The sequence below is a fragment of the Lissotriton helveticus genome, chromosome 9 (genome assembly GCF_964261635.1).
Source record: "Lissotriton helveticus chromosome 9, aLisHel1.1, whole genome shotgun sequence".
In the NCBI taxonomy this organism is placed as follows: domain Eukaryota; kingdom Metazoa; phylum Chordata; class Amphibia; order Caudata; family Salamandridae; genus Lissotriton; species Lissotriton helveticus.
Window position 1 is genome coordinate 985304783 of NC_136070.1, and position 6386 is coordinate 985311168.

Genomic DNA, 6386 nt, shown 5'->3' on the forward strand with positions numbered 1-6386 from the left:
TTTTTGCCTGTTTTTGCCCTGCTGCCTTTCTTTAATCCCTAGGATCAATGGGTTTGTTTGGATGTGCCTACATAATTTTAGACCCTCTATGTGATACTCTGAAATGCTTATTATTATTAGTCAAGAGACAACTGGATGTAAAATAGCTATGCTCCTATTGGGTGTTGGCGTATGAAACGTGGGTTAATAAGAAATTGTTGTGTAATTGATTGACTGTGACTATCTTGAATCCTGATATAAATTGCTAACATGCTGGCCTGTTGAGTTGTATGGTTGACCTTCTTCAAAATGTCAATAAATACAACTTTTTAAAAAGCCATTGTTCTAAGAGAGAAAGCAGGGAACAAACATCTGTTAGAGATGATGCGCAACAGAACACCTCATCTTACCCATTGCTGTCATCAGATCCATCTCCTAGTGTCCAGCAATTTGCTGCAGTTGGACAGTTTTGCCTCAAACGTAAGCCTACTTTGACAATGAGGAAGCAATCTATCCTTGCTATTATTCAGATCATTAATACTCATAAGTGTTCGTTTTTTTCCCCCCAGTAACTTCTGCAAGGATTCTGGTTTTCATTAGCAAGCACTGTGGTTAAAGTTTTTTTCAAGAAACTTAAACAAAACACCAAATAACCCCCAAACCAATAGAAAATACAAACAAGGTTTTAAAAAACAGCTCTTATTAGAACCACCCATTTGGTTTAAGAGAGAATAATTATATATATATATATATATATATATATATATATATATATATATATATATATATATATATATATATATAACAAGACATATTCACACTGTTACAAATATATATATATATATATATATATATATATATATATATATATATATATATATATATATATATATATATATATATATATATTTGTAACAGTGTGAATATGTCTTGTTATGTTTGTCTTTGTGTGAGTGAGTATATTGGTGAGTGACAGGGTGTGGGAGCAGATGTATTGGTCAATGAGTATATATGTCAGTGCCTGTATTGGTGAGTGAGTACATCTATGAGTTACTGTATAAGTGAGTAAGTGGGTGTGTAAGAGCTATATGGGTAAGTGAACGTGCACAAGAGTGGTTGCATCATTAAGTGGCTCTGTGAGTATCTGTATGGGTGAGTGAAAGGATGCATGAGTTCCTGTATGGGTGGCCGAGTGCATGTGTGAGTGGCTGCATGGGTGAGTAAGTGGGTCCATGAGTGGCTTGTATGGGTGAGTGAGTGGGTGTGTTAGTAGCTGAGTAGGTGATTGAGTGGCTGTGTCAGAGGCTGTAAGACGGAGTGAGTGTGTGTGTCAGTAGTTATATGGATGAGTGAGTGGCTGCATGAGTGGCTGTATGGGTGACTGAGTGAATGGCTGTATGGGTGAGTGAGTGGCTGTGTAAGTGGCAGTATAGGGGAGTGAGTTGGTGTCTGAGTGGCTGCATGAGTGAGTGAAAGGGTGCATGAATGACTGTATGGTTGAGTGAGTGTGTGTGTGTGTGTGAGTGGCTGTATAGGTGAGTACATCAGTGGATGAGTGGTTGAGTGGTTCTGTCACTGGGTGTGTCTGGAGCTGCATGGGTGAGTGAGTGAGTGTATGAGTGGTTGTATAGGTGAATGAATGGTTGTGTCAGTGAATGTATAGGTGCATGAGTGAATGTCGTAGTATCTGTATAAGTAAATGAGTGGGCATCTGAGTATCTGTATAGGTGACTGAGTTGGTGTGTGAATGGCTGTGTGAGTGAGTAAAAGAGTGCATCACTGGCTGTATCATTAAGTGAGTGGGTGTTTGAGTATACGTATGGGTGAGTGAATGGGTGTGTGAGTGGTGTGTGGGTGAATGAATGGGAGTGTGAGTGGTTGTACGGGTGAGCGAGTGGGTGCATGACTAGCTGTATGGGTGAATGAGTGAGTGTCTGATTATCTGTAATGGTGACTGAGTGGGTGTATGAGTGGCTGTACTTTGAAAGTCAGTGGGTGTATGAGTAGCTGTATGGGTAAGTGTGTAGTTGTGTCAGTCACTGTATAGGTATATGAATGCATGTGTTAGTATATTTATATGCAAGTAAGTGAGTGTGTGAGTTGCTGTATGAGTGAGTGAGTGGGTGTTGAATGACTGGCTGTATGGGTGAGTGAAAGGGTGCATGAATAGCTGTATGGGTGAGTGACTAGGTATGTGAGTGGCTGTATGGGTGAGTGAGTAGTTGTGTAAGTGGCTGTATGGATGAGTGAGTAGGTATCTGAGTGGCTGTATGAATGAGTGAATGGGTGCACAAATGGCCGGTTGAGTGAGTGAGTGCATCAGTGGATGAGTGTGTCTGCCACTGGATGTGTCAGTAGCTGTGTAGGTGAGTGAGTGAGTGTATGAGTGGTTGCATGGGTGAATGAGTGGTTGTTTCACTGACTGTGTAGGTGAATGAGTGCATGAGTTAGTATATGTATGAGTAAGTGAGTGGGTATCTGAGTATTTGTATGGGCGACTGAATGGGTATGTAAGTAGCTCTATGGGTGAGTAAATGGCTGTATAAATGTTACACTTTCTTATATAGCGCGCGGCTGCCCCAGCAAAGGGGCATCCCGGCGCTTAATCAGAGGAGAGGAGGCATGCGCAGCCAATATAAAAGAACATAACACAACCGGCTACTGACAAAATAGGTGAGTCTTGATGGCCTTTCTAAAAGCCAAAAGGTCATTTAAACTCCGGATCTGCAATGGTAAGGCATTCCAGAGTTTTGCAGCCAGATAGCGGTAAGAACGCCCTCCCATCCAAGCTAGCTTTACTCGAGGAATCACAGCCAGACACTGTCCCACCGATCTAAGAGCTCAACGGAGGGAGTACCTCGTCATCAAGGGGCAGAGCATAGGGGGTGAGTCCATTTTCAGAATTTTAAAAGCAAGACACAAAGTCTTGAAATGGATTCTCTTATCAATAGGAAGCCAGTGTAGCTTTGAGAGCGTGTTAGTCACTCATTTGAACCGGGGAAGTGCAGTCAAGGTACGTGCCGCTGCGTTCTGGACGCGTTGTAAACAAACCTTCTCTGTCTGGTTAGCTCCCAGAAACAGAGAGCTTGCGTAATCCAATCGTGAAAGGATTGTAGACTGCACCACAAGCTGACGCGTAGGAGGGTCAAAAAATGTTAGTATTGGCCTCAGATTCCGCAAGATTCCAAAACACGTGGCTGCAACACATTTGTTTGCGTTTTAATCAATCTGTCAAAAGGCACAGTTTTGCAATCTGGTAGTGTTAAGAAATCGCTCAAAATGTATTTAAGTGGTGGATGTAACAGAGCAATCTCTACAGTCATGGCTCCAATTGTAACTCAGTCCAAATAACTCATCAATATGTACTTCTTCTTCTAAAACTCCAAGGATGACCATTATAAATACTTGTGCGTCTTGTTGAGAGTAAATATTAGTTATCAGCTACATATATCTAAAAGGTCTTCCACTTTTTTCTTCTTAACGCCTTCTAGCTTGTCCTTGTTTCTTCTTTTTTGCTTAAACATGTCAACATTTTTGTGAACTTCCTTTTTTGCAGATTATCAGTTTCCTATAAATAAGATACTGACCTTTTTCAAAAAATCAAATCAAATTTAGCTTTATTGGATTTAAAAAAAAATCATAAAAGCTCAGGTAAAATACACCATCACTTATGTTACAGGATAAACTCAATATATAGCCTGTCAGACAAACAAAAGTTACATAGCTTTTGTCTTTACATTGTATTCCTGTACCTAACAACACTTTTTAAAAATAAGGCAATAGCCTTTATAATCAACTGATTTTCCAAAGATTGTAACTTCAGGTAAGCTATTCTACAACGTCTTAAATCCATGGCCTTCAAAATTGGCAGTAAGAACCTTTTCCTGGCTAGTGTATAACATTTACAGAACAAAAAATTATGCTTAGTAGATTGGGTTGAAATGTCATCACACGGACATGGGAGTAAGTTTCTCGACCAATCATTAACTCCTGGAAAGATAATCAATCTATGAAAGATAAGGTCCCAAAATGAAAGCGAGTTAAAAGCATGCGATCAAAGCTTCCCTGTACCTGTTCCAAATACGGTTGTATACCTGGGCATATTAACCAGACCCTCCAGGATTTCGCAATTTCGCGGTTTGCTGCTAAATCTTCACTTTAGTAAAAATGCTACGATTTTTTAAAAAGTGGCATCGAAATCGGCACTTTTGTAAAAAAAAGCTGAGATTTTTACATAATTAAGGCTCAGAAAACGTCCCCATTGTCAAAGCTCATCATTGTTTATGCTCTAGCCTTGCAGTCTGTCTCTAACTGTTGTCCCACTCCTTGCGGATCCTCTATAAACTTCTGAAAATTCCGATGTTTTCTCTTTTATGTACCATGGGAAAGTTTCCTACCCAGGACTGGCAGCGCTAGACGTGGCAAGTAAATGTCAGCTACTATATCAAATATTAATTCATGTGTCAAAAGCGAAGTCTGGGATGGAATAGGTATCTAACAATTACAAGGGGATTGATGACAGTTTAAGATACCTCACATAATAAAGGTAACACATTCATATGTGTAAAGCAGTACACTATTACTACTGCACAGCTAAGCATGGTACAAGTATGAATTCTGCAGAATTTTACAAGCGATGACTCTGACAGTAAAGGCTACAGCCAGACTGTCGTAAGGTTTTTCGTAATAAATTTAGCAAACCGATGCCATCGCAAAAGCTTATTTTCAAAACATTTTTTTCATTTTTTTCATGTCATTATTGACAATTGTCCCACTCAGCTCTGATACTGAGGACGAATGTGAGCATTTTTTATGAAATTAAATATTTTAGGTGATTAGGGTATGTTTTCAAAATGTAAGAATTACCCCCAGGTCCCTTATGTCCTCGGCCCATTCATTACTTATGGAGATAACCATCTCCCGACAGAAAAAAAAACAAGAGGAATGCTGGGATACCACTACTGCCCCTCACATACATAAGCAGTACTTACCCAGCAGCCCTCCTGTTCTTTTTTTCTGTCTGTCGACAGATTGGTTGGTATGCTGGTGCGGCTCCTGCTGGGCTGGAGTGGCGTTTCTTCTTTCTTCCCCCCGCCCGGCTGCCTGGCTGTGCGGGCGCGGGGTTCCCTGGACTGCCTCCTGGCCTGCCGGGCTTGCTGGGAGTCGGTCTCTCTTGGTACAGGTGTTCTGCTGTGCTCTTCGTGTGCCTGCCGGTCCTTTGCGGCTGGGGCTGGAGTTGCCGGGATGTTGCTTCCGGGTCGTGGGCTCGTCTTCCAGTGCTTGGCCGGGGGACGTGCCTGGATGGATGGGCTCCTGCTGTTCCTTGCTGTGATGGCGGTGGAGTGGGGGCCTTGTTCCTGGAGGTGGGCCCCCGCTCTTGGTGAGTCCCGCTTGCGGGGTTTTTCTTTCTCACCGCTTGCTTTTGGTGTTGGGCTCGTCTTACCGAGCTTGGCCAGGGGACGTGCCTTGATGGCTGTGCTCCTGCTGTGTGTTTACGTTGCAAGGTTCCCTTGTTCTGTGCTATGTTGGTGCTGTTGGGTGGGTTCGTGCAGGTCTTCGGCGGAGACGATCCCCCCACACGTGCTCGCTCCCGAGCCGCCAGAGAAACTCGCGTGGAACGCTTCCTGTCTTTAGTGTTGGCAAGGTGCTTCCTGCGTTTCTGTGTCCTGTGCTAGGCGCCCCTGCTCATGTTGGTTGTGTGCAAAGGGGTCATGTATTTCTGTGGCTTGGCGCACTTATTTTCGGATTCTTTAGCCGGCCGGCTCTGTGCCTTTGGGGCCCCTTCCTGCCTCCCCGGCTGTCTCGGTGCGGGGGCCGGCGCTGTCCTTCTGCGGCTGCTGCTGCGGGTTCTGGCGGCTCCCCTGCCTTGGCTGGGTGTCCTCTGTCCCGTTCTGGGACTCTCCTGGCTGAGTGGCTCGGTGGGTTAAAGCTTCCTGCTGCTGCGGTGATCTGTGTCAATGGTTCGAATCCCCCTGTGGCTGTCTCCGCTTTTCGTCCTCTGTTGGATAACATGTGCATCTGAGTTTGGTGTTAGTTATTTGCCTTGTTGCAGCGCCGAGATTTGATGCCTGGTCGTTTTCGGCTCTGATCCGAACTTTGCCCTTTTGTTGATGGCTCGCCTGGGGTTGGGTTTCATCGGCTCTGGGATGGGCTGTCCCGTTCTTGTTGGAGTATGCTTAGGCTTTCCTGTTTTCAGTTTCTATTTTTGGTAAATTCTGGTGGGGTTTTTCAGTGATTTCAATATCTTAAAAAACTGTTTTTATCAGTGGATACACATTTTCGCGCCACTAAAAACAAAAGAGAAAGTGTTTTTCCGTTGTTTATGGAACGTTTTAACTTTTATTATTGCTTGCTTTCTGCACTGATAGAACATGGTATATAGTCAGTGTATGTATATTGTATATGAG

The 6386-nt window shown here is 43.2% G+C and overlaps 1 long non-coding RNA gene across 1 annotated transcript in view; it reads right to left on the minus strand.

Annotated features, from left to right (window-relative positions):
- Positions 1-6150, minus strand: part of LOC144783106 (uncharacterized) — a 59795-nt gene extending 53645 nt beyond the window's left edge. The window contains exon 1 of the long non-coding RNA XR_013601405.1: positions 4971-6150. This is a non-coding gene — a long non-coding RNA (uncharacterized LOC144783106). The remainder of the gene's footprint in view (positions 1-4970) is intronic.
- Between the last annotated feature and the right edge of the window lie 236 nt (positions 6151-6386).